General features: G+C 38.6%; 1 protein-coding gene across 1 annotated transcript in view; it reads left to right on the forward strand.

Annotated features, from left to right (window-relative positions):
• The first annotated feature begins 1,056 nt into the window (after positions 1–1,056).
• The window catches only part of PLA2G4A (phospholipase A2 group IVA), a 369,657-nt gene continuing 343,556 nt past the window's right edge, over positions 1,057–27,157 (forward strand). The window contains exons 1-2 of the mRNA XM_084977979.1: positions 1,057–1,218; positions 26,694–26,941. The gene's annotated coding sequence lies outside the window, so the exon portion shown is untranslated. The remainder of the gene's footprint in view (positions 1,219–26,693; positions 26,942–27,157) is intronic.

The following is a 27,157-nucleotide window of genomic DNA, read 5'->3' on the forward strand; positions in this document are numbered from 1 at the left end:
CTCTAAGAGGTGCAGAAGTAGCAAATACGGAAAGCACTGACTATTTCTCTGGCTAAGGGAAAGTGAAAAAAGAAGGAAGGAAGAATATAGAAGAGCTCTCCTCCTTCTGCCCAGGACTGAGATTCTGACCTCTGGAGAGGGTGTGGCTGGCATAGGAACCTGCAGGTGGCAAGAAACTTGCTGAGGGTGTAATGACAGCTGGTCCTCAGGACCAACCTACAAGGTGGCAGAAAAACATGTTAGAGCATCCAGGAGCAGGGCTGATAACGTCAGCACTACTAGGCCTTTCCCACGCCCATCCACTGGCTGCCATGCTAAAAACACTGCTTTAGAAACAGGACGGGAAGCCCCTTCCCCTGCTCAGGCCGTATGATGTCCCTCCAGCACCCTCTATGGACAAAGCCTAAAACTGAGCCAGCTGTCACTGAAGAAGTGTTTAAAGAGGCAGCTCCAAAATCACAAAGCAGGGCAAAGAAGAGTGGATTTGGACATAAAAGGCAATAATGAATAGCTATCACACCATACCGTGGAAAGAATACACATCGGTTAGAAAGAAAATGTTATAGAATACAGTGTGTGTTTCAGTTTGGGGGTGCCAACATGCCATTATTTTTGTAGGAACAAACGAAAATAAGAAATATACCCCATCCCCCAAACTGTCAATTGTATATATACCAAGGGATAAAATTAGGTGACAAAAGGAGAGCATAGTAAATTTACTCTCTGGACAAAATTGATGTATTGAATTGCAGCAGTGAGTACATATTACTTTGGAAATGCCTGCAAAATGTGGCAGACTTTATTTTTTTTGCCAACACATATAGCTAATCCCCACCTGGGTCCATGCTGGCAAGATCCCAACAATTTTAGAAAGCATATCCTCCTCCTTTGAAAACATCTTGTGTGATCTATGAGCACCAACGTGATCTCTCTCTGACCCAGTTCTGACCAAAGCTATGTAGTAGTAATTGGCTGGGGAGAGGGGAGATTCTGAGAAAATACTTTGCTCTTAAAAAGAGATCCATGAAAAACAGTATCCATTTTTCTGCCTTTCAGTCCCTGGTATGTGAGGATGTGCTGCTCAGAGCTTCATCAAATGTTTTGTGACCGTGACGAGAACTAGCTTACCTTCTGTGGGTGACAAAACTGGAAGATATAAATACTCTGGATCTTTGATCATTTCTTTTAGCGACAGATATTACCACCTCCTATACCCAGGTAAGGCATCGCAGAGACTCCTTACTATGTGAGATAATCTCTTAAGTCTAATTCGCTTGACTATGGATCTTCTGTTACTTGAAGGTGAAACTACTTTCTCTTAGGACAATCATGCATATGGGCCATTGATTGTCCAAATGAATCTTACTTCACACTACTCTTTTCACTCTGTATATGAAACAATAATACCAATCATGATAGCTGATATTTATTGTTTATTATGTGTCTGACTGTGATCAGTGCTTTATTTTTGTTGTGGTATAATTTATGTACAGCAATATATATGAATCAGGTATACAAAATAATAATTAGATATTTGTATATACTGCAAAATGATCACACAGTAAGTCTAGTCAACATCTGTCACCATATAGTTACAAACAATTTTTTCCTTGTGAAGCGGGCTTTTAATGTTTATTCTCTTTGCAGCTTTCAAATATACAATACAGTATTACTAATTCTATCACCATGCTATACATTACATCTCTGTGAAGTATTCATTTTATAACTAGAAATTTGTACCTTTTGTCCTCCTTCACCCATTTTGTCCATCCCCTGCCTCTGGCCATCTACTGGTTTGTTCTCTGTACATATTTATAAGCTTAGTTTGTGTTTTGTTTTGTTATTTGTTGTTGTTTATTTTATTTTGTTTTGTCTTTTAGAGTCTACCAGTAAGTGAGATCAGTAGTATTTGTCTTTTTCTGTCTGACTTGTTTCACTAGCATAATGCCCTCAAGGTCCATCCTTGTTGTCACAAATAGCAAGATTTTATTCTTTATGGCTGAATGCTTTAAAGGCTCTTAATACATTATTTCATAAGGTTCGCACAAAAATACTGATATGTGGTATACGTCGTGCTTGGGTTACATAGGTGAAAATACAATCTATACCTTCACTGAAAAGGCTCACAAATCAGTGAATAGGCAGAGAACTCACTGTTTTAATATGGTGTGAGAAGGGTTGCAGTAGGCAAATATATTCTTCCATGTCCAGCTTCTTTTTGGTGGAGTCATTTCTTTCACTCTCAATTTAGAGTTTGGCGGTCACTGACCTTACCCACTATCCCAGAAACTACAGTGGGCATGTGGCCTAGACCTGGCCAGTCCAGTTATCTCATTGTCCTAACCAAAGTGATTGGTCGGTAAAATAGGTGTGTGGCCACAATTAGGTCAATGAGAAACCATCCTAGGATTTTTTTGGGGGGTGGGGTGGGGCATGCCTGTGGCATGCAGAAATTCTCCAGGCAGGGATTGAACCTGTACCACAACAGCAACCTGGGCCACAGCAGGGACAATGCAGGATCCTTAACCACTGAGCCACCAGGGAACTCCCATCCTAGGGTTTTTGTGGAAATGTCAGTGAAGCAGCTGACAGCCTTCTTTGCCACCATATAATGACAGCCTGTCTGAGAATAAGCTAACACAGAGTCAAACAAAGCTAAAGACAGAAAAATACACAGACTCCTGAGGACATTGGTTAAGCCATTATGTTCAGCTATGCTTTAAATTGTACTTTATGGGCTTTCTACTAGCTCTTACTTAACACATTCCCTTTAATCTGCCCTTCCCTACTTTTTTTTTTTTTTTTCTTTTTAGGGCTGCACCTGTGGCATATGGAAGTGCCCAGGCTAGGGGTCTAATCGGAGCTGTAGCCGCGGCCTCCACCACAGCCACAGCAACGCCAGATCCAAGCTGGTCTGCGACCTACGCCATAGCTCAGGGCAACACCAGATCCTTAACACACTGAGCGAGGCCAGGGATCAAACCCATAACTTCATGGTTCCTAGATGGATTTGTTTCCGCTGCACCATGATTGGAACTCCCTTTCCCTATTTTTAAATCTGGTTTGGGTTTAGTTTCTGAACTTGTAAACCAGAGGCCCCAGTATAATAAATATAGTAAGAGAGGCAAAGATCTATGGATTTCCAAACGAAACTCACTTTCAATTCTAGGTAATTTCACTAAAAATTTAGATAAGATGAATCTTGATAGAAGTGAAACTGAGATATTTTTCAAGATGAAATATTAATTGGCAATGCTGAGAAGAAAAGAGGGAGAGGAAAATAATGGGAAGGTGTGGGAAGAGAGAGCATGGCATGTATACAAAACTGCACGTGGAGTATGGCCAGATCTCAGGATGCCTGTGGAGTTCAGAGAAGATAAGACTGGGAAGGTAGGTGGGGGCCAGATTATGTAAAGCCTTAGCTTTGGATTTTATCTGGAAGTTGATGGGGAATTACTGATCTGTGTATTGGAATGTTTATTGTGATAACTTTGGGGAGTTTATACTGGAAGAGATGAAACTAAAGGCAGAGGTGCAATGAGGCTGTGATAGGAATCTAGATAAGAAATGGAAAAGCCATAAACAAATACTTTAAGAAGCACTTTTTTTTTTTTTTTTTTTTTTTTTTTGCTATTTCTTTGGGCCACTCCCACGGCACATGGAGGTTCCCAGGCTAGGGGTTGAATCGGAGCTGTAGCCACTGGCCTACACCAGAGCCACAGCAACGCAGGATCTGAGCTGAGTCTGCAACCTACACCACAGCTCACGGCAACGCTGGATCCTTAACCCACTGAGCAAGGGCAGGGACCGAACCCGCAACCTCATGGTTCCTAGTCGGATTCGTTAACCACTGAGCCATGACGGACACTCCTAAGAAGCACTTAATTGGTAGAATTGGCAGGGCTTGAAGATCAATGAGTTTGGGAAGTGAGGGAGAGAGAAAAATTCGAGAAGGACTCCATGTTTTTTATTTGAGCAACTGGGTGGTGCCATTTGCCAAAAAGGAAGTAGAGAGGATAAAACGGTTTGTGGAGCTACCTGATGGGTTCCTGACCTCGGAACAGAGGTGAGTTTAGGCTCGAAGTTTAGGATGCCATCAGGTGGAAGTAGTCGTTGAGGCCTTGAACAAAGAAGCAATGATCAGGATAAGTATATAGGTGAAGAGAGAGGGGCCCATGGTGCAATTCTGGGGAGCATCGAGTTTTAAATGATGAGTCTCCAAAATACACCAAAAAAGGAACAGGAGGTATAATGAGAACAGGAAGAGTGTGATTTCACAGAAGCGAAACTAAACATTTCAAGGAAGAAGTGCTGAAGGGTGGTGATATGTACAACGCCAGGTAATTCAGTAAGATGCCTGAAAATTATCCCTTGGATTTGGAAAATGGATGGTCATTAGTGACCATCACTAATACTTACACTGGAGTGACTGGGGAAAAACTCTAACTGCTCTGGCTTGAGAAGAATGTGAGAGTGAGTAATTTAAGGGAGCACTAAGATTGTTTCCAAGGAGGAGGCTGATGATTGTTTAGAAACGTGAATGAGGCCGAGAGACCAGGGTCTTCTCTCTTGCTTTCCATGATTGTCTCTGTCTCTGTGTCTCTGTCCTACTCTCCCTCTCAAGTTTCTATCAGAGAGACTTGACTTGTTTGAATGCTGAGGGGCAAAAGCTGGGTGAAAAGAGGGCTGATGATAAAAATGAATAGGTCTGGATTGTTTGTTCTAGATCTGTGAAAAATGTCATGGGTAATTTGATAGGGATTGCATTGAATCTGTAGATTGCTTTGGGTAGTATGGCCATTTTTACAATATTGATTTTCCCAATCCAGGAACATGGAATATCTTTCCATTTCTTTACATCTTCTTTGATTTCTTTGATTAAAGTTTTATAGTTCTCGGCATATAGGTCCTTTACCTCTTTGGTCAGGTGTATTCCGAGGTATTTGATTTTGTGAGGTGCAATTTGAAAAGGTATCGTATTTTTGTATTCCTTTTCTCATGTTTCATTGCTGGTATACAGAAATGCAACTGACTTCTGAATGTTCATCTTATATCCTGCTACTTTGCTGAATTTATGAATCAGTTCTAGTAGTTTTGGGGTTGAGTCCTTCGGGTTTTCTATATATAGTATCCTGTCATTTGCATACAGTGACAGTTTTATCTCTTCTCTTCCTATATGGATGCCTTTTATTTCTTTTGTTTGTCTAATTGCTGTGGCTAGGACTTCCAAAACTATGTTGAAGAGCAGTGGTGAGAGTGGGCATCCCTGTCTTGTTCCAAATTTGAGTGAGAAGGCTTTCAGTTTTTCCCCATTGAGGATTATATTTGCTGTGGGTTTGTCATAAATGGCTTTGATGATATTCAGGAATGTTCCCTCTATACCCACTTTGGTGAGGGTCTTGATCATGAATGGATGTTGGACTTTGTCAAATGCTTTTTCTGCGTCTATTGAGATGATCATATGATTTTTGACTTTTTTTTTTTTGTTAATGCAGTGTATGATGCTGATTGATTTGCGTATGTTGAACCACAAAGCATTATTAAGCTTATTATTTTGAGATAGGCTTTGGGGAAATTTTGGGGGCCCTCCATCCTGTAAAAGGAGTGAACTGTTGCCCCTAAAACCCTGATTAACAGCTTTTATTCGTCAGTCATTATGACAAATTATATTCTGTTTAAAAAAAAATTCAAACATCTACAAATGCTCTCATTGGGGATATTCAGAAAAAAGCAATGCTGATTTAGTTGGTAGTTCTTAAAGAGGTATGTGTCAAAGTATTTTAAAAATTGTGATTGGAATAGGGATAGTACATAGCAGTTTCTACTTTCATAAGTGTTAATAATAATTTACTTAAGTTACCAGTTCTGATATGTCTGTTAAAATCATAATTTATTTTTTTGTCATTTAAAAAAATTTTGTTTTTAAAATATTCATTGAAAAAGTTAAACTATACAGATGTATAAAATGTATTGTAAAAATTCAAATCATATATGTGTGCTTTTGTGTATAAATTTTTTAATGTTTTTTATTGAAGTGTAGTTGATTTGCTTATATATTTTTAAAGAAAGAGGGAGAGATATATTTTTCCACTTAATAGTATATCAATATAGTTCCATGTTATTATACCTTAGTATTTTTAGTGGCTCTGTAATACTCTATGGTATGGATTTGCTAAAAATTATTTAATCACTCTTCTGCATTATTAAAAAGTTAATATGTGTTCACTCTTTTTTTTTTTCTCTTCGTCTTTTTTTGCTATTTCTTGGGCCGCTACCGCGGCATATGGAGGTTCCCAGGCTAGGGGTTGAATCGGAGCAGTAGCCGCCAGCCTACGCCAGAGCCACAGCAACGCGGGATCCGAGCCGTGTCTGCAACCTACACCACAGCTCACGGCAACGCCGGATCGTTAACCCACTGAGCAAGGGCAGGGACCGAACCCGCAACCTCATGGTTCCTAGTCGGATCGTTAACCACTGCGCCAAGATGGGAACTCCTGTGTTCACTCTTAAAAAGAGTGCCTGACACATAGGAAACACTCAATGTGCTAGATCTTATTAAAATTATTGTTATATTTTCCTATGATTATTATTAACACATTGCAGATGAGAAAACTGAGTATTAGAAGGTGATTTGAACAATGTCCTGTAGTTAGTGGAGGAGGCAAAATTGGAATCCAGGGCTTTGAACTTTTACCAAAGGCCATAGTAGTAACTTGTGTCAAAAATAAAGAAGAGGGAGTTCCCGTTGTGGCGCAGTGGTTAACGAATCCGACTAGGAACCATGAGGTTGCGGGTTCGGTCCCTGCCCTTGCTCAGTGGGTTAACGATCCGGCGTTGCCGTGAGCTGTGGTGTAGGTTGCAGACACGGCTCGGATCCCGCGTTGCTGTGGCTCTGGCGTAGGCTGGTGGCTACAGCTCCGATTGGACCCCTAGCCTGGGAACCTCCATATGCCGCGGGAGCGGCCCAAGAAATAGCAACAACAACAACAACAACAACAACAAAAGACAACAAAAGACAAAAAAATAAATAAATAAAGAAAGAAAGAAAGAAGAAATAAAATAAGAACATTAAAAAAAGAAGTCTAAATCGTATCGTGGGAGCATTGAGGGAAAAATAATTCACTGCTTGATGGAGTCAGGAAAGGATTGAATTTGAGCTGCTCACTAACTTCTTGAGATTAAAAGAAAGGCTGGGAAAGTATGAGAGGAGAGTGGAGAGGGCTTGTCAGGGTCTGGTGAGAAGGAAAGGAAGCTGATTTGACTTAAGGGAATTTAAAAGTTTGGGAGAGTTTTGTGAGGAATCGATAGGGATTCAGAGGACCCAGTAGGGGATAAAAGAAGATTCCAGACTTGGTGGCACCCGAGGTTGTATGGCTGGCAGAGTCCAAGGCAGACTGAGAGACCCTACAGGGCTGGCGCTGACATGTGATCTGCAGACAAGGCTTTTAAGGAAAGTTTAGGGGTGGGGGACATACACTTAATGTGAAGTATCTGTAGAGAGTTGCAGTTTCAGGATTTCACACAGATTAGCTTTTCAGGATAGAGCCGATGTGCATCTGTGAGGAGTGGGCTCAGTGCCAGGTGTGGTTCTGCAGTATCTGGCAGGTAAGACACATATAAATGACATGCCTCTCCCAGCACATACTGCCTTAAAGGAAACGCCATCCATGCAAGGCGGAAGTGGTTGAGGGATTGAAAGCAGTTCGGTGCTTGTGCAACCCAAAGCCATTGTCACAGAAGACTCCAAAAGCGTTTTAATTTTCAAATGCTGCATTGCACATAGAATTGTGCAATAGCAGTCTCAGAAGGATCCCCACCAGACAGCCATAATCATCCTGACGTACCTTGATTCCCACTACCTTCTTCTCCAAGAACACATGTGGGACATTTAAAAAAACCTACCCCCAGGGACAAAGAGGAAGCAATTTGTTGTGAAAATTTGGCTTTTTGTGAATGGACTAGGAAAACTGCACCCACATGTAATTCAAAAACTTCATATCATGTGGCAAAAGCATCTCTCATTTAGTAGGGATGGAACATTTTAAAAAACATTTTTCTGTGGCTTTAACTAATGCTTCATTCATTTATAGTTACTGGCTTGTCTATCCTTTAATTTATTAATGATATACTCAGAGGTATTGGCTCCTTACACATCCCCTTTCTGTGTCAGAAACAGTTTAGTTTGTCCCCTATGAATTAAGCTGTTCACTATTTAAGACCTTTATTGCTTTTAATTATTTTCAGCAATAAGATTTTACATGCAGACAGGAATCTATAAAAAGAAAATTCAAGCAAAATATAAATCATCAGTTTAATCAGGTGAGTGGAATTGTGCTGCTCGCAACAGGAAATTTGTGCTATGGCCCAGGTCCTTTAGCAGATGTCAGACTTAGACTCCATTGTGCCCTCTGTTGACTCAGTTCTGCCAGAGCTTTCCTTACATTGTCTCATGAGAGGAGGCAGAGTGGTAGTGGGTAAGGGCAGAGGCTCTACAGTTCAACTGCCTGTGTGGTTTAAGTCCTGCTTCTGCTAGACCTATTGGCTCTATGACTTTATCCAAGTTACTTAACTATTTTTAACTCAGTTTCCACGTCTGGAAAATGAGAACAAAAACTGTCCCTATATCATTGGGTTGTGATAGATCAGTGACTTAATGCTCGAAGAATAGAACACAGGTCTTATTCAATAAATTGTAAATATCATTATTTATACACCAGGCTCTGATGTCATTTGGCATACATGCATCATTTACAATGTAATTTTCATAAGCTAGCATGGTGGCAATGTGTCAAGTTGGTTAGCCTGAAATCTGTTTCTCAGAATGACCTTTCTTGTATATTTCTGGTTAGGGTAAGCCACCAGAGATATTCTTGTGCAAGATCTGGAGGACAGAAGTGAAGCAGCAATTATTTTGTAGTTCACACACACTGTCACTTATGTGCTGGATCACCCAATTTGAGTAAATCATTGGTTGAGCTTTCAATTTCTTCACCTTCCTTTGGATCCTCTGACAGCTTCTCTGATTCCTGGGAGAGGTATGTTTGTTTAGCTCCATGATGAAGCCCCAACTACTCCAGGATACCCACACTTTGAAGAGCAGAGGCAACAAGAACTGAAACCAGCTTCAAATCCACCCTTGCTGGTTCCTGCTTGTGCTTAAGTGTTCTAGCTTATTCCTGTTGTCCCTGACTTTACATCCATCTTCTCTTTCTGACTGCTTGCCTCATGGATTTTAAGCTCCAGCATCAGACAGAAAGACAACAAACGTGTTGGGACTCCCCCCGCCCCTTTTTTTTCTTTTCTAGGGCTGCACCCATGGCATATGGAGGTTCCCAGGCTAGGGGTCTAATTGGAGCTGTAGCTGCCTGCCTACATCAGAGCTATAGCAACACGGGATCTGAGCCGTGTCTGTGACCCACACCACAGCTCATGGCAATGGCAGATCCTTAACCCACTGAGTGAGGCCAGGGATTGAACCTGCAACCTCATGGTTTCTAGTTGGATTCATTAACCACTGAGCCACGACAGGAACTCTGGGACTGTGTCTTAACTACCTCCCACAGTTATGTAAGTTCTAATCTCTGTAGAACAACCAGTAAATAGGTAGGTAGATAACTAGGTAGATGGATAGATATATAGACAGACAGACAGACAATAGATAGATCTGTAGTGGTCCTGACTCTCTGAACCCTCTGTCTGATAAAGCCAGTGATAATTAAAATAGTTCCACTTGGCAAAAACATGATCATAAGCAGGAATAAAAATATGGACAATAAAATCATGCGGGATATTTTGTTATAAAGAGGTCATTTATAAAACTCATTACCATGTGGCATAATGAAAGAACTTTATTCCATTTTTTAAATGGATTTTTACTCTCATCCTCTTCTCTTGAGAAGTGACATTTCAACATGACCATTATTTAGTTATCATGGACATATAAACTTTACACCTGTAAAATTTAGATATTTGGGTTTTAAAATTACCATGTAATGTATGGAGAAGGTTCTTACCCATTCTGCATCTGAAGAATGTTATGCAGAATCTGGAGTCTGGATAAAGGTTGAATGGATATGTATCAGGGACTATTTTTTTTTTTTTTTTGGTCAAAGGCTTTTTCTGCGTCTGTTGAGATCATATGGTTTTTATTCCTCAGTTTGTAAATGCGGTGTATCACACTGATGGATTTGCGGATATTGAAGAATCCTTGCATACCTGGGATAAATCCCACTTGAACATGATGTACAATCTTTTGAATGTATTATTGGATGTGGTCTGCTAGTATTTTGTTGAGAATTTTTGCATCGATGTTCATCAGTTAAATTGGCCTGTAGTTTTCTTTTTTTGTGGTATCTTTGTCTGGTTTGGGTATCAGGGTGATGGTGGCCTCATAGAATGAGTTTGGGAGTATCCCTTCCTCTGCGATTTTTTGAAATAGTTTCAGAAGGAGAGGTGTTAGCTCTTCTCTAAATGTTTGATAGAATTCACCTGCGAAGCCATCTGGTCTTGGACTTTTGTTTGTTGGAAATTTTTAAATCACAGTTTCAATTTCAGTTCTTGTGATTGGTCCACTCATCTTTTCTATTTCATCTTGGTTTAGTCTTGGAAGATTGTACTTTTCTAAGAATTTGTCCATTTCTTCTAGGTTTTCCATTTTATTGGCATATGGTTGCATATAATCATCTCTTATGATCCTTTGTATTTCTGTGATGTCCACTGTTACTTCTCATTTTTCTTTTCTAATTTTATTGATTTGAGTCCTCTCTCTTATTTGCTTGATAAGTCTGGCTAGGGGTTTATCAGCTTTGTTGATCTTTTCAAAGAATCAGCTTTTCGTTTCATAGATCTTTTCAATGGTTTTCTTTGTTTCTATTTCATTGATTTCTGCTCTGATCTTTATGATTTCTTTCCTTCTACTAACTTTAGGTCTTGTCTGTACTTCTCTCTCAAGCTGCTTTAGATGTAAAGTTAGCTTGTTTATTTGAGCTTTTTCTTATTTCCTGAGGTAGACCTGTATTGCTATAAACTCTCCTCTTAGGACAGCTTTTGCCGCATCCCATAGGTTTTGGAGTGTCTTATGTTTGTTGTTATTTGCTTCTAGGTATTTTTTAATTTCCTCTTTGATTTCTTCAGTGATCCATTGGTTGTTTAGTAGCATGTTGTTTAGTCTCCACATGTTTGTATTTTTTGCAGTTTTTATTCTTGTTGTTGATTTCGTGTCAGGGACTATTTTTGAAAATTATTATTTTGGGGAAAAAATGAAAGGGAAGGTAAGTCACACTCTTCAGGGGCTTGACAATATCACAGCATATGATGTGTTACTAGCATGTCATAGAGAAGCTTCAGGTGCAGAGATGAGAGATGTTATCAGGGAGATGGTGGGAACAGACTGGTATTTTTGAGAAAAAGAGTAATCCTATGTTGGAAAATGATAAGCATCTGGGATTTGTAGGGTGTTTGAGAATTGAAGAAGATAGTACTGGAAGGAAGAGTTATTGTAGACCTATTAAAATTATTAAAAGGAACAAGGTAGAATCCCAGAAGAACATCTAAGTTAAGTGGAGATAAGCAATCTACCTGAAAAAGAATTCAGAGTAATGATTGTAAAGATGATCCAAGATCTCAGAAAAAGAATGGAGGCACAGGCCAAAATGTACAAGATATAAGAAATGTATGACAAAGGGCTAGAAAATTTAAAGAGCAAACACACAGAGATGAACAACACAATAAATGAAATGAAAAATATGCTAGAAGGAATCAATAGCAAAATAAATGAGGCAGAAAGATGAATAAGTGAACTGGAAGACAGATTGGTGGAAATCATTGCTGAGGAACAGAGTGAGAAAAAGAATGTAAAGAAATGAGGACAGTCTAAGAGACATCTGGGACAATATCAGATGAATGAACATTCATATTATGGGGGTCGCAGAAGGAGGGGGAATAGAGAGAGAGAGGGAGAGAGAGGAAGGGCCTGAGAAGATATTTGAAGAGAAAATCGCTAAATACTTCCCTAAAGTGGAAAAGGAAACAACTCACTTAAATCCAAGAAGCACAGAGAGTCCTATACAGAATAAACCCAAAGAGGAACATACCAAGACACATATTAATCGAATTGACAAAGATTAAAGGCTAAGAGAAAATATTAAAAGCAACAGGGAAATGCAACAAATGATATACAAGGGGATCCTCATATGGTTTTCAGCTGATTTTTCAGCAGAAACTCTGCAGATCAGAAGGAAGTAGTACAATATATTTAAAGTGATGAAAGGGAAAAATATGCAACCAAAAATACTCTACCCAGCAAGGCTCCCATTCAGATTCAATGGAGAAATCAAAGCTTTATAGACAAGCAAAAGCTGAGGGGACTCAGCATCGCTGAACCAGTTTTACAAAAAATCCTAGGAAGGAAAAAAAATGCCACAATTAGAACAAGAAAATTAAAAACGTGAAAGGTCATCAGTAAAGTCAGAGTAAAATAGGAAATCATCCACACACAAATATGACATCAAAATCAGCAATTGTGAGAAGGTGAGAATAGGAGAGTACAAATTCAGGATACTGGAAATGAATTTTAGTTAAGAAAACAGCAACTTAAAACAATCTTGCATATATATATATGTATATGTATATGTGTATATATATGAACTTCTATATCAAAAGCTCATGGTAACTGCAAACCAAAAACCTGCAATAGATACACATACAGAAAAAGAACAAGCAATCCAAACACAACTCTAAAGATAGTTGTCAAATCACAAGAGAAAACAAGACAAATTCAAAACAATTAAGATAATGGCAATAAGAACATACATATCAGTAATTGTGTTAAATGTAAATGAATTAAATATTCTAACTAAAAGACACAAATTGGCTGAGTGGATACAAAAATAAGACCCATATGTATGCTAACTACAAGAGACCCACTTAAGATCTACAGATGCATATAGAATGAAAGTGAAGGAATAGAAGAAGACATCCCATGCAAATAGAAATTCAAAGAAAGCTGGAGTAGCAATACTCATAGCAGGCAAAATAGACTTAAAGATTATTAATACTTGCTTTTGGAATGGATTACCAATGAGATCCTGCTGTGTAGCACTGAGAACTATGTCTAGTCACTTATGATGGAGCATGATAATGGGAGAAAAAAGAATGTATACATGTTTGTGTAACTGGGTCACCATGCTGTACAGTAGGAAAAAAATTGTATTGGGGAAATGACAATAAAAAATAAATTAAAAGATTATTAATACTGAGACCTATTCAAGGGCAAGCATGTGGTCAGTCTTGGATCGCAAAATGGCTGAAGCCAAAAATGTCTTCTTTTATATCAAGAAAGCATACCTGGTTGGTTCTTTCTCTGGGGTTCCCCAGTATCTGCTTATGAAATTTTAACGACAAAATTCAAGGACTAGTCTAAGCAAATTACAGTAGATGTTTGGAGGTTTGTTTTTTTTTTTTTTTTTTTCAGTATCACATCATTTAAGAGTGACAGATTTAGAAAGGTCTTTAATTACCACTCTTCCTTGGAAAAGCTAGAGCACCAATCTCTCAAAAACTTTTCGTCTAAACCCCTGCCCTTCTTTCCTCTGTAGTCATTCCAAGGATAACACTCAGAGGAAGCTTCTTTTGATTTGGTGTCTCTTTTTTCAACCGAGCTTCTACAATTCTCATATCTACTTACCCAGCTTGGCTTTATGGAACAGCAAAACTTTGTCCTTAGTTTATCTACTTCTTAGCAACAAAGAGGTATTAAAATTGAAACACAAGTTCTAAACATAGTCTAAGCCAAGGAACAATAACTATACCTATTGCATCCTAGAGCTGTGACTCCAGGTCTCTGAACTGGCTGCAGTTATTTTCATTTATTTTGCTGATTGTGAGCCCTTCTGACACTGCTTATAAAACCATTTTTGGAATCACTTTATAAATGTCTTGTTTGAGTGGTACCTCTCGGAATAAAAATACTTTTTTTATAACTGTAACATTATTTTTAACCCTTGCTAATTAGGGGCATTTAATGATGTCTATCCTTTTTTTGGATATTCAAGCAAAACTGGTGTGCTATTTCTATTTTAGGGCAACCCCACTTTCAGTTGCTCAGTATGTTTATACAACCTACTTTATTTGTGCTTTCCTTAACAAAAGCCAGAACTGCTCATATGTTCCCATAGAAGATGCCAGGGCACTTCTAGCTCTGGTCCTAAATTTATGCTCAAACAAACCTGGAATTTTAGTAGACCATGATGAATTTTCCAGATTTTAAATCCTTTCCTGAAATTCCTGATCTACATGATACCAAAATACTGATACAGTGAATCAGGTAACTGGTTTAATCAGGAAAATCCATTTGATTGCAGTTTTTACTTTCAAAATAATGAAAAATTTCAATAAATTAAAATTCATCGTATGTATTTTGAACAGTTCTAATGATCAAAATTACTGAAAACTTCTGCTTAATTTGCATTTTATATACATTCACTCTGGTTGGTCATGGAAACAGAAATTTTTCACTTTGATGCTGTAGGACTTTTAATGAACATATAGCTTTTCTTTCAAACCATTTATTTAATTTTTTCCCCTAGAAAGTCTTGGCTTTTTTTTTCATCATTATGATTTTACTAGCCAAACAATTGTGTAATACAAAAATAGGTTATTTGTTTAAACAACATAGAAGCCAATAAGAAAATATATAGACTTCAAAGTATTTTTACTGGTTTTAATACAGTGATAGAATAGCTTAAATTCAGTGGAAAATTTCACTCAGAATACAGCTGAGTGAAAACAAGTTTTTTCCCTGTAAATCTAAGGGGGATAAGTTAAATGAATGTGTTCATAATGCAATTTAATAATTTAGCAGATCCCATTTCTCCCTTCAGATATTTTATTATGATATTATTTCTAAACCAAGTATGTTAGAAAGTAAGGAGAGTATGAAAGAAAAACTAAGAGCTAAATAGTTTCCTAATTTTTTTTAAAAAAAACTTCCTAAGTATAACATTTCTCAGATCTGCTCTCATCTTACTTGCCCCAGAGAGAAACACTGGTTTCCATCAGGCGATGATGCTATAATCATACATGAGTTACACAAGGCAAGTATGTGATAGCACTGAGATGCACACTCAGGTCTTCTGAGAGCCCTCAAGCTTTTTCCTCAACACCATCTTCTTATCTCTGAATTCATTGTGTTGTTTCTTTTTTGAGAAATAAGAGATTAACATGGCCTACAAACAAAACTAAGGTTCAGCTCTAGATTTAGGTAAATATACCCTACATTCTAATCTTGTTAGACTGCAATCCTTCAAGTCAAAGCAGTAGAAACATATTGCAAGAGAAGCAGTGTCTGAAGAGGCCATCCGAGAAACTTAGATCAGATTAACAAATGGGCCTTTTATTCCTTTTAACATCTAGCTATTCAGTGTTTATTATATCTCAGACAGTAATTACCATTACATCAGGAAACCCATGATGAACAAAAGATAATTCCGACTGCCTCAGGAGTTATACTCTAGTGAGGAGGAGAGCCAAGAAAGCAAAAAAAAAAAAAAAAAAAGAGAGAGAGAAATGAAAAAAGATACAATGAATTTATTATTACATAAGCAGAGTAACAATAAAATTTTAGGGGTTGGTGGGCAGTGGGAGAAGGGAGCCATATTTAAACCACTATGTAAGAAAGAGGGGTTTTTAAAAGTAACTTTAGCAGGATCCATGAATAAGATGGGACAATGTGGTGGGTAAGAAGAATTACTAAAAGATACTGGGTGATGGAAGACTGCTATTACCTAGTGCTGTAACAAAAGTTAAGGTAACAGTGACTTAATCAGGTTCAATTAATTTTGTAAGTGGTTTGGGTAAGGGGTCCCCAGAGAAAGAGAACCAGGCATGGCTTTCTTGACATAAGGGAAGCCACTTTTGGCCAAAGCCATTTTGTGATCTAAGCTTGACCACAATGCTTGCCTTTCAGCAGGTCTCAGTAATGAATAACCTTAAGTGAGCAAAAGAATGCAGGAAAAAAAATGACTGTTATCAGGCAATAGAAATAACAATAGCAAAGACAATAAATTCCCTATAAAAAGACACCCAGTTCTGTCTCCATCGTAAAGATTAGCTTGAAACATTTTCTTGAGCTGTTTTGATGAATTTAAACCCCCTCAACCACCAGATCAACTGGAACCTAAGAGATGGTGATGTTGACTTTTTCTGACCTTCATGACTTCAATCAACTAAAGCACAGATTCTGTTGACCTTTGCCCCAATTCTACGCTGATTTTTTTCCTCTGCCCCAGCTCCTTCATGAAGATGTATGTACCCTTAGCTTAAAACTTTCTCGATTTTTCCATTCAGTGAGATAACTGCTTTGGGAAAGATTCTTGTTGTTCTACTGCTGCAAGTAATAAACCTTTCCTTCTCCAACCTTTTTGAGTTAGTTGTGTCTTTTGGCTAGACACCAACAAGAGGCAAACCCAATTTTCAGGAAACAGTTTCTCTCTCACCTAGAGTTCTTTAGTAGGTGGTTTGTGGCAAGCAGTGTAGCTTGCACTGTGAAGTTTGCCCAAAGACCCAGCATCCTCAAGTGTGGCTTCCATACTGGGTTCCAAGGTGAGTGTTTCACGTTTGACCAGCAGGAAATGGAGAATAAGAAGGTTGGATATACTCTGTTCCTAGAAGCATGAGTAGCAATGACACAGATTAATTCTGCTCACATCCTGCAGCCAGAACCTAGTTACATGTCATGCTTAACGACAATGGAAGTTAAGAAAGAGAATCTTAAGCTCAGAGGCCTAATCAAGTTTCCTACTTGAAACTTTTATTACTGTAGATGCAGTGGAAAACAGATGTCAAGGACACAACTAGCAATCTCTGCCGAAGTCTGGTATTTCAGTGATCCAAAAATCTGAGTGTACAACTTTTTCACGCATAGAACACATTCACCCTTGTGAAAAAGTATACAGCCTCTGAGGATTATCTGTTTACTACGTTTACTTGAAGTCCAGAATTGCTGGGTGATGTCCAGTATCTCTACATGATGTGAGTCCTTTAAATTTCAGGCCTGGATGTGGGTCTTATGGCCCAATGACCTGTAAACAAAAGAAACGCTTTCTGCCTCAACCAGTATATACAAAGAAGGTGTGGTAACCAGATAAGTGAATTGCAGACTTCCATTCAGAAAATGAAAGAATTGGAAATGCCTGGAAATCACTGATCTCTAGCAATGTTTAATCCCCCTGGCAGAAATTATGAAAACTCCCTACCCTGAATAATACACCATTGTATATGTATACCAAATCTTTATCCATTCATCTCTTGATGGGCACTTAGGGTGCTTCCATATCTTGGCTATTGAAAATAATGCTGCTATGAACATTGGGTGCATGTGTCTTTTCAAATTAGTGTTCTTCAGATAAATGCCCTAGAAGTGAAATTGCTGGGTCATATGGTAGTTCTATTTTAAATTTTTAAAGAAACCTTCATACAGTTTTCCATTCTTCCTGCACTAATTTACATTCCCAGCAGCAATGCACAGGGTTCCCTTTTCTCCACATCCTCACCAACACTTACAATTTCATATCTTTTTGACAATAGCCATTGTGACAGGTGTAAGGTGATATAGCTCATTGTGGTTTTGATTTGAATTTCCTTGACAGTTAATGATGCTGAGTATCTTTTTATGTACCTGTTTGGCATCTGTATGTCTTCTTGGAAAAATATTCAGGTCTTCTGCCCATTTTTTAACCTTTTTTAAAAATATTGAATTGTATGAGTACTGTATACATTTTGGATATTAACCCTTTATCAGATATATCATTTACAGGTATCTTCTTTTATTCAGTAGGTTGCCTTTTCACTTTCTTGATCATTTCCTTCACTGTGCAAAAGTTTTCAAGTTTGGTTAGGTTCCATTTGTTTATTTTTGCTTTTGTTTCTCTTGTCTGAGGAGGTAGATCAAAAAAATATTGCTAAGATTTATGTCAAAGGGTATGGCCTATGTTTTCTTCTTGGAGTATTATGGTTTCAGGTCTTACATGCAGGTCTTTAATCCATTCTAAATTTATATAGTTCATTTGGCTACTCTGTTTTTCAACCCATGATTCTGTTCTCTGGGAGGGATTCTTCTGTCCACTGTTTTCTGTGATTATATCTGAAGTGGGGAGTGGACCTATGACCTCCCTAGGAGGCTACATCTGTTTAGGTACAGATTCAAGGATTCAGAGTTTGTTTTATTTTTTTTATTTTTTATTTTTTGGTCTTTTTGTCTTTTTCTAGGGCTGCACCCGTGGCGTATGGAGGTTCCCAGGCTAGGGGTCTAATCGGAGCTGTAGCTGCCAAGCCTATGCCAGAGCCACAGCAACGCGGGATCTGAGCTGTGTCTGCAACCTACACTACAGCTCATGGCAACACCGAATCCTTAACCCACTGAGCAAGGCTAGGGATCGAACCTGCAACCTCATGGTTCCTAGTCGGATTCGTTAACCACTGAGCCACGACGGGAACTCCCCAGAGTTTGTTTTAGAGATAAAAATCACAGGCTTTTGTGAGCTAGGCTTGCAAGTTCTTTTTAGCAGTAAATTTCCCTCAAAACCTTGGTATGCTTCCTGTGTTTCTAAGTAACCGCAGCAAAGCCTATTATCGTCTAGGCATAGGGTGATAGAAATCTCTGGTCTTTTATTTCCTGCACTTGGTGCTCTGTCCACACCCTTGGTCATTCACCCCCAAATTGAAGCGGCCTGGAAGAAGAGCCTTGGGTAGAAAGGTAGCATCCTGAATCTGATTTTCGCCAGTGGTGAATTTTACCATGAGCAAGTTCCAGTTCATCTGCCTGGGAAGTCTTAATGGGGATGCTCAAGAAAGACTGGTCTACAGCTTTTTTTTTTTTTTTTTTTTTTTTTTTTCCGGTGCCACCTCTCCAGAACCAGAACCATACCTTCTTAACTAGCATGCATTCAAGACTCTCATACAACTTTGATAAGATGCAAGAAGCCGATGACTCACATTGATATTATGGGCTTTTCAGTTATTTCCACTTGAATTATAGGCTCTGTTAGCATATGGTTTGTGCGCAAGCTGTTACAAGTGACACTTCTACCAAAACCTTTTTCACTATAAAACAAATGTCCCTAAATTTTCACTTTGCAATATCTGTCCCTTTGTCACCAACTCCCCGGTCTTCACAGAGCATTCTCCATGTTTGTATATCTGTGTCCAAATTACCCCCTTTTATAAGAACACCTGTCAGGTTAGAGGCCTACTCTCCTCTGGCATAACCTTAACAGTTTTAACTAGCTACATCTGCAATAAATGTACTTCCAGGTAAGGTCACATTCTGAGGTCCTGGGGGTGAGAACGTCAACCTTGCGAATTTGGTGAGGAGTGCACAGTTTAACTCATAGTAGAGTGACACTCCTAGATATAAGGAGTGGAAAGTTGCTGAGAGCAAACTCTAACTCAGGAAAGGAATGAAAACCAATTAGATGCAGTTGAAAACAGGGGCCAAATGGAGAATGGAATCATCTCATAAGGATAACAATGCCCATCGCCTAGCGTTATTCTGGGGATTAAAAAGATAATCAACGTAAAACATTTATCATAAAACCCGGAATGTATAAAAAGAACTCAATAAATTAGTTAAGGGTCCTGACTTCCTTTCTAATAGTGGTTGCCACTATAAAAATAATACTACTTCGAATAATAATATTCTTCCATTTATTCATTTGTTCAGTTATAATTTATGAACTCCCATCTATACTAGCCCATATGTAGAACAGGAAAGTTAAGCCAATTAAAATTAAATATTTGCTTAATGAATGAGTGAGCTTACAGCGAATGGGTAGAAAGGCATGTAGACAGTTACAGGCCAGTGAAGCAAGTGTAAGAAGGGATACAAAATCCTGTGGGAAAAAGATGACTTCAGCAAGCGATGATAGTCCACTGTTTTACCTGTGCCTGCACACCACTGGAGGGGGGAAAGTAGGCACCACAACCCTGATAATTTTTACATCACTGACTCAATTACTTCATAGAAATTGACAGTGAGTGTGCCATCTCTCCCCAGACTATGGTAGCATGTTTTTATATTGGCAGTTCCATAAAGCTAAGGGATTAACTTTCCAATTTTTGAAGGTTTTAGTCAGAATATAGTAAAAAAAATAATAATTTAAAGAGTACTTTAATAGAACCCATGCATAATTATAAATAATATTTGATGAGAATCCTTACAAAGCATATTAAGGCTTAAAAGTTTAACATCTTTGGCCCAAGAAATAGCAACAACAGCAACAACAACATCAACAACAACAACAGACAAAAAGACAAAAGACAAAAAAAAAAAAAAAAAGAAAAAGAAAAAGGAGTTCCCGTCGTGGCGCAGTGGTTAACGAATCCGACTAGGAATCATGAGGTTGCGGGTTCGGTCCCTGCCCTTGCTCAGTGGGTTAACGATCCGGCGTTGCCATGAGCTGTGGTGTAGGTTGCAGACGCGGCTCGGATCCCGCGTTGCTGTGGCTCTGGCGTAGGCCGGTGGCTACAGCTCTGATTCGACCCCTAGCCTGGGAACCTCCATATGCCGCGGGAGCGGCCCAAGAAATAGCAACAACAGCAACAACAACATCAACAACAACAACAGACAAAAAGACAAAAGACAAAAAAAAAAAAAAAAAAAAAGTTTAACATCTTTGATTACAAAGAAATAGGACAGATCATGTTCACAGAAGTTCAGAAATAGTGAATAACACATACAACTAACTCTTGAAACAGAAACAGTAGCAGGATTCATTACTCTCACTCTTCTCCTTCCCTTCATTCCCTCTGAAAGTTTTACGTGTGGTATCTCTTACTTTGGCTGATGAAATTTGAGCAGAAAAATTACTTGTCACTTCTACACAGAAACTCTGAAATTCGGAGTGTGGTAAACCGCACTGACTTTTCCTGTCTCAGTGATCGGAAAACACTGCCTAGACTGTGGTGCTTCATCAGGATGTGTTTCTGAGTGACAGTAATTACCAAAGAATCCAACCTACATGGCACAGATGAGAGATAAACATACCTATTTTGTGCTAAACCACTGAGGTTGGGGATTGTTTGTTAATGCAGCATAACCTAGCACATCTGACCAATATAATAATTAACTTTTAAACCATCATTTGATGCATCAGTATCTTTAAGGGTACAATTAGGAGTTCCCGTCGTGGCTCACTGTTAATGAATTTGACTAGCATCCATGAGAACGTGGGTTTGATCCCTGGCCTCACTCAGTGGGTTAAGGATCTGGTGTTGCCATGAGCTGTGGTGTAGGTCACAGACATGGCTTGGATCTGATGTTGCTGTGGCTGTGGCGTAGGCTGGCAGCTGTAGCTCCAATTCGACCCCTAGCCTGGGAACCTCCATATGCCATGGGTGCAGCCCTAAAAAGATAAAAATTTTAAAAAAAGCTTGTACACATTTGTGATGATCATTGTACAACTATAAATGTAATAAAATTCATTAAAAAATAAGGGTACAATTAGGAGCTGTTTTCTTACCCTCTTACCTTGAAATCTTGTTTAATTAATAGATGGACTTTTCTAACTATAGAAAGTACTTATGATGGAGCATGATAATGTGAGAAAAAAGAATGTATACATGTATGTGTAACTCAGTCACCATGCTGTGCAGTAGAAAATTGACAGAACACTGTAAACCAGCTATAATGGAAAAAATAAAAAATCATTATATTTAAAAAAGTACTATAAACGATTTCAGAGGGTTCAACATCTCCTTAAACTATAAACCTTTTTTGAGTTATTTTGGCCATGCAAACTTTTTTCAAAAGAGAACTGTTCATAGTTTTTATCTAGTTCCACAAGAAGCCTATAACCCATATAAGATTAAGAACAACTACAGATAGAAGCCTATATCTGTAAGTTCCTTCATCAGTGAAAAGGTTGCATGACAGCTTAACATTAACCAGTAAACAGTAGCTATAGTCAGGATTTGCATAGGAAAGAACACTGTTTGGAAAGTTTAGTGAATGGTAACTATGTTCAGACTTCTAAATTAAATAATACTTTAGTTTCTTGACCTTTAAATTTGCTAATATTTTCATCATTGATAGTTCTTCAGCTTATTGTAACATTTTTTTAAGGTGCCATTGGATGAAGTATTGTTTTATCAATGGATTCAGTTTACCAGTTTCTGATTTGGGGCTATGGAAAACACACATGAACACATACACATATACATACATGCATACACACACACACACACACACACACACACACACACACACACACCTGGTAGAAATTCAATAAAAAAGATAAGCTGAAAGATATTCAGATATCAATACAGAGTTTATGGTGTATTCTGTAGAGTCCTACGTGAATCATAAGCGAGAGAGTTAGGTCTGGGGGTTCTTTGTCTCCCAATCCTAATCCTGCTTCAATTAGAGAAACTCCTCTCAGAGATTTTACATGATTCTCTCTCTCAATCCCTCTATTTCTTCCTCTCTGTCTTTCTCTTACTTCCTTTCTTCAGAACTCCTACTTTAAAATTTTTCAAGGCGTTCCCGTCGTGGCGCAGTGGTTAACGAATCCGACCAGGAACCATGAGGTTGTGGGTTCGGTCCCTGACCTTGTTCAGTGGGTTGACGATCCGGCGTTGCCGTGAGCTGTGGTGTAGGTCGCAGACGCGGCTCAGATCCCGCGTTGCTTTGGCTCTGGCGTAGGTCAGTGGCTACAGCTCCGATTGGACCCCTAGCCTGGGAACCTCCATATGCCGCGGGAGTGGCCCAAGAAATAGCAAAAAGACACACACACAAAAAATTTTTTTTTCAAAATCCATTAATGTAAATTGTGCATAAGAACATAGCGATTTGTCTCTAAGAACTTGGAAATGATGTTGACTTCTGAGAGTTAAACTATGAAATCCAAAGCAAGGAATGAAATAAGAAATAGGCAAAATCATTTTGAAGAAAGAGGATGGTTCTCAAGTCTGAATAATATGACTCGGCCAAATCAGTAACATTTACGTTTCTAAAAATAATAATGTGCTCCTCAGAAAAGGCTAAGAAAGAGTATGGTGATTAGTAACGGTTGATGGAACAATGAAAGACAGGAACTTCTCCATCTCCAGTTCTGAAAAGGAAGACTTAAGCAAATGGATCCATCAGATTATTTGGGGGGGCCCCAAATTCTTTCCTCCTCTCCTGACATTTCTGCCTCAACCTAAAGAAAAGGAGTTTTTCTACCCAAGGAAGAAAGAATTGATAATCACATTGGTCAAAGCTATCTTTCATTGCCTCCCAAATTCAGCAAGCTGACCTGGAATGCCTCTTTGGAGAGGTCACTGGCTCTGTGACACATGAGACAATGGAGATGAAGCTCTGAGAGATTAATTTAACTTGCAAGTGAGCCTGGGCTCATGACATTATTAAATTGAACCATATAAACTGCTGATATTCAGCCATATTTAGCCTACAAAAATGGAGGTTGCATATGGTTCTACATAATTCTATCTGTATTAACTGAAGTTTGAGTTCAGATTGGTTTAGCTCCAAAGTTTGGTTCTTTTCACTGTGAAGAACTGCCCTTTCTGCAAAAAGTCTGAAATTTATTAATTTGCCATTTTTTGAGAAGTGTGTATATGGAAGGAGATAGCATGGTGGTTGGAAGTGGTGAAATGATGTTTATTAAAGACTGACTTGGGAGAACAGTTTGGAGATACCTTAGAAATCTATACATAGGACTTCCATATGACCCCGCAATCCCACTCTTGGGCATCTATCCAGACAAAACTCTACTTAAAAGAGACACGTGCACCCGCATGTTCATTGAAGCACTATTCACAATAGCCAGGACATGGAAACAACCCAAATGTCCATCGACAGAGGATTGGATTCGGAAGAGGTGGTATATATACACAATGGAATACTACTCAGCCATAAAAAAGAATGACATCATGCCATTTGCAGCAACGTGGATGGAGCTAGAGAATCTCATCCTGAGTGAAATGAGCCAGAAAGACAAAGACAAATACCATATGATATCACTTATAACTGGAATCTAATATCCAGCACAAATGAACATCTCCTCAGAAAAGAAAATCATGGACTTGGAGAAGAGACTTGTGGCTGCCTGATGGGAGGGGGAGGGAGTGGGAGGGATCGGGAGCTTGGGCTTATCAGACACAACTTAGAATAGATTTACAAGGAGATCCTGCTGAATAGCATTGAGAACTTTGTCTAGATACTCATGTTGCAACAGAAGAAAGGGTGGGGGAAAAAATGTAATTGTAATGTATACATGTAAGGATAACCTGACCCCCTTGCTGTACAGTGGGAAAATAAAAAAAAATTATATATATATAAAAAAAAGACTGACTTGGAAACAATGTGTGGGATGGATTGGAGAAGAGGCTCATGTAGAGAGACCAGATATGAGAGGGACAAGTGGACCAAGAAGAAGCATGAAATCAAAGGAGATAGAAAGGATGGGAAGAATTCAAAGATGAAAAAAATCAGGAAACATAACTTCTCCACCCTTGCCAGAGGGGCACTAAAGTGATCACCCTTGCCAGAGGGGCACTAAAGTGATCACTTCTTGCTTTTTGGGACAGTCCAGCCCTGCCCAGGTCTTCTTCAAGTACAATCAGTAGACGGACCTGATATCCCATCTGATGACTCACCTCTTATGCAATGAGAATGATTCACTCACTTCTCTTCTGTCTACATTTTCTCTCTGGGCTGTCTTTTCCAATCCCATAGTGCAGACTGCCAACTGAATGTCAATGACTTGCAAGTTTTTATTTCTTGCCAAATCTTCTCTCTTGGTCACAGACTCCTTTACCTAACTGACAATAGAATAACTTCATCTAGTTGTCCCAGAAGCATCTCAAACTCAGTATACACCAAGTTCAACTCATAGATTTCCCCACTAATTTAGTCTTCCCTGTATTTCTATAATTCATTAATTAATATCATAGTAGGGATTCATCTTAGATTGATTCTTCCCCCTCCATCCTCAACATCTAATCTGCTTTGCTATCGTGTTCTTTTATCTTCTAAACTCTTACTTTGCTCCATTTCCATTGCCAACGTTCAGTTGCACACTATATTTTATAATGGCCTCTTTATTAGTTTTCCTTCTCCATTTTTAAAATATACTCTCTAAGTAAACTGCCGCTACTTCTTTAGAAACCATCAGAGAGTCAGTTTCAAACTGCTTACAATGCCTTATTTTCACCGCCTGTTTATTTTCTAGCTTCATCTCCCATCATTCTCTCCCCTGCATTTTTTCCTCCCTCTTATGATTTCTAGGCAAAAAGGAATGTCAGCTCCCCACACACCATACCTTGTCATGCTCCATGCATGTGTATAGATTTTCCCTCCACCTGGAATGCCCTTTCCTTCACCTTCACCACACCTCAGACCCTGCCTGGTCCAGCTAGTACTTTTAGTCATACTTAAAAACAGCTTTTCCATCTTCTCCTTGATTCCTTCCCACACCTCCTTCCCCTTCCCCCAGGCAAAGTGACTTGCTCCCCTTTTTCTACTCCCATAATACTTTTTATATTTACATTGCACTAATTACTACCTTATATAACAACTCTCTGCCCCATAGACTGTATATTCTTGAGAGTCATTTCTTGAATGGATGAATAAATGAAGGAGTCTAAGCCAATTTTATTTCCCTTTTATGATATATAAAAGTAGTTTAAAACTGAGCTATTGAAATGTAATATAATTAATATTTCCAGAAACTTGTGAAATACTCACAAACTATTATGTTTCAATCCCTAGCAAGGACCAACTCAAAAATGGGTAGAAAATTTCTCTTATTTTCTTTTCTTATTTTCTGTGATTAAATAAGGAAAATCTTGGCTCAGACCTTACAGTCAATAGGACTTTTGGAAATATATTTAATGTTTAAAATAAAAGGATTAGAACAAAATTGCCAGTTATAGATGTGGTTAAGATCATTTATGATAGTAAGGTGGTCGATTGGCCAAAAGATTTCAAGAGACCTTGCAAGTACCTTGGAGGACATTTTTTTACTTTGTTATTTATTATCTTTGTTTGTTTGGTTGGTTGGTTTTGGCTGCACTGCAGCATATGGAAGTTCCTGGGCCAGGGATCAAATCCAAGCCAAAGCTTCGACCTACACCACAGCTTGCAGCAGCATCGCGACACCAGATCCTTAACCCACTGCTCCAGGTGGAGGATTTGAACCCATACCTCAGCAGTGACCCCAGTGGCTTCAGACACAATGCCAGATCCTTAACCCACTGTACCATGGCAGGAACTCTATGGTTGTCTATTATCTTCATAGTCTTTTAGTTATCATCAGCTATCATGCTGATTTTACCAAAAAAATCCAACTTTAGTTCTTTTGAATTTCATACTGTCATAGAGGAAGTCTTTCATCTGTGTGTATATAGAAATATTAATTTATGATTAAGTACCATTTTCACCAATTAGTTGAGAGCTAAACCAATATATGAGGTCTTTAAAAATCGATTTATATCTATTACCAGAGCTCTGGTGTCCAGAGAGAGATCATAGTTTCAGAAAAGTTAGCCCTTTCTAGGTAGTTTCTAAAAAATAACTTTCTAGAGTAACTAAAAGTCAAGAATTCAAAAGTTCATTATTATTTTTCAAACACTTTTGAGCAATCATCCCTTCTTGATACATTGTGGACTTACATTTCATTTCTCTTTATTTATAGGCTCAAAGTGTTATTGAACCACTACATGGGAAGTAGAATTGAAGAGGATCTCTTATTCTTTCTTCCAAGGAAATGCTAACCTTCCAAGGGACTAGCAATGCGATTAGACCCAAGTCTTAGACACTATCGGATCACATCCGCCTGTGGATTTGGGCTATGGGATATTAAAAGGTCCTGCACCTAGTCGTGGCTCTCCTTTCTTTTCTTTGCCCAATGAAGCAGAAGCTTTCAAAGGCTTCTCTTCCAAGGTAATCCTAGTCATCCTGCTCTCTTTCTTTGCCCTTCTTAGAATATAAACATTCTCGTCTCTTTAGTCTTATGTACTAAGTGGTCACCCTGAAGTTAATAAGACCCTGAGGTGTGGATTTGCACTTAAACTGGTGAGGGAAGCAATTAAAGTCATCCTTTTCACTAGGTCACATTTACTAATCTAGCTAACCAGAGATCTCTGCATTGAAATTTAA

Source organism: Sus scrofa, chromosome 9, assembly GCF_054392235.1.
Source record: "Sus scrofa isolate SSC_HxYL_T2T_F1_AM1 chromosome 9, Sscrofa_HxYL_maternal_Yorkshire_Landrace_v2.0, whole genome shotgun sequence".
NCBI classification, from domain to species: domain Eukaryota; kingdom Metazoa; phylum Chordata; class Mammalia; order Artiodactyla; family Suidae; genus Sus; species Sus scrofa.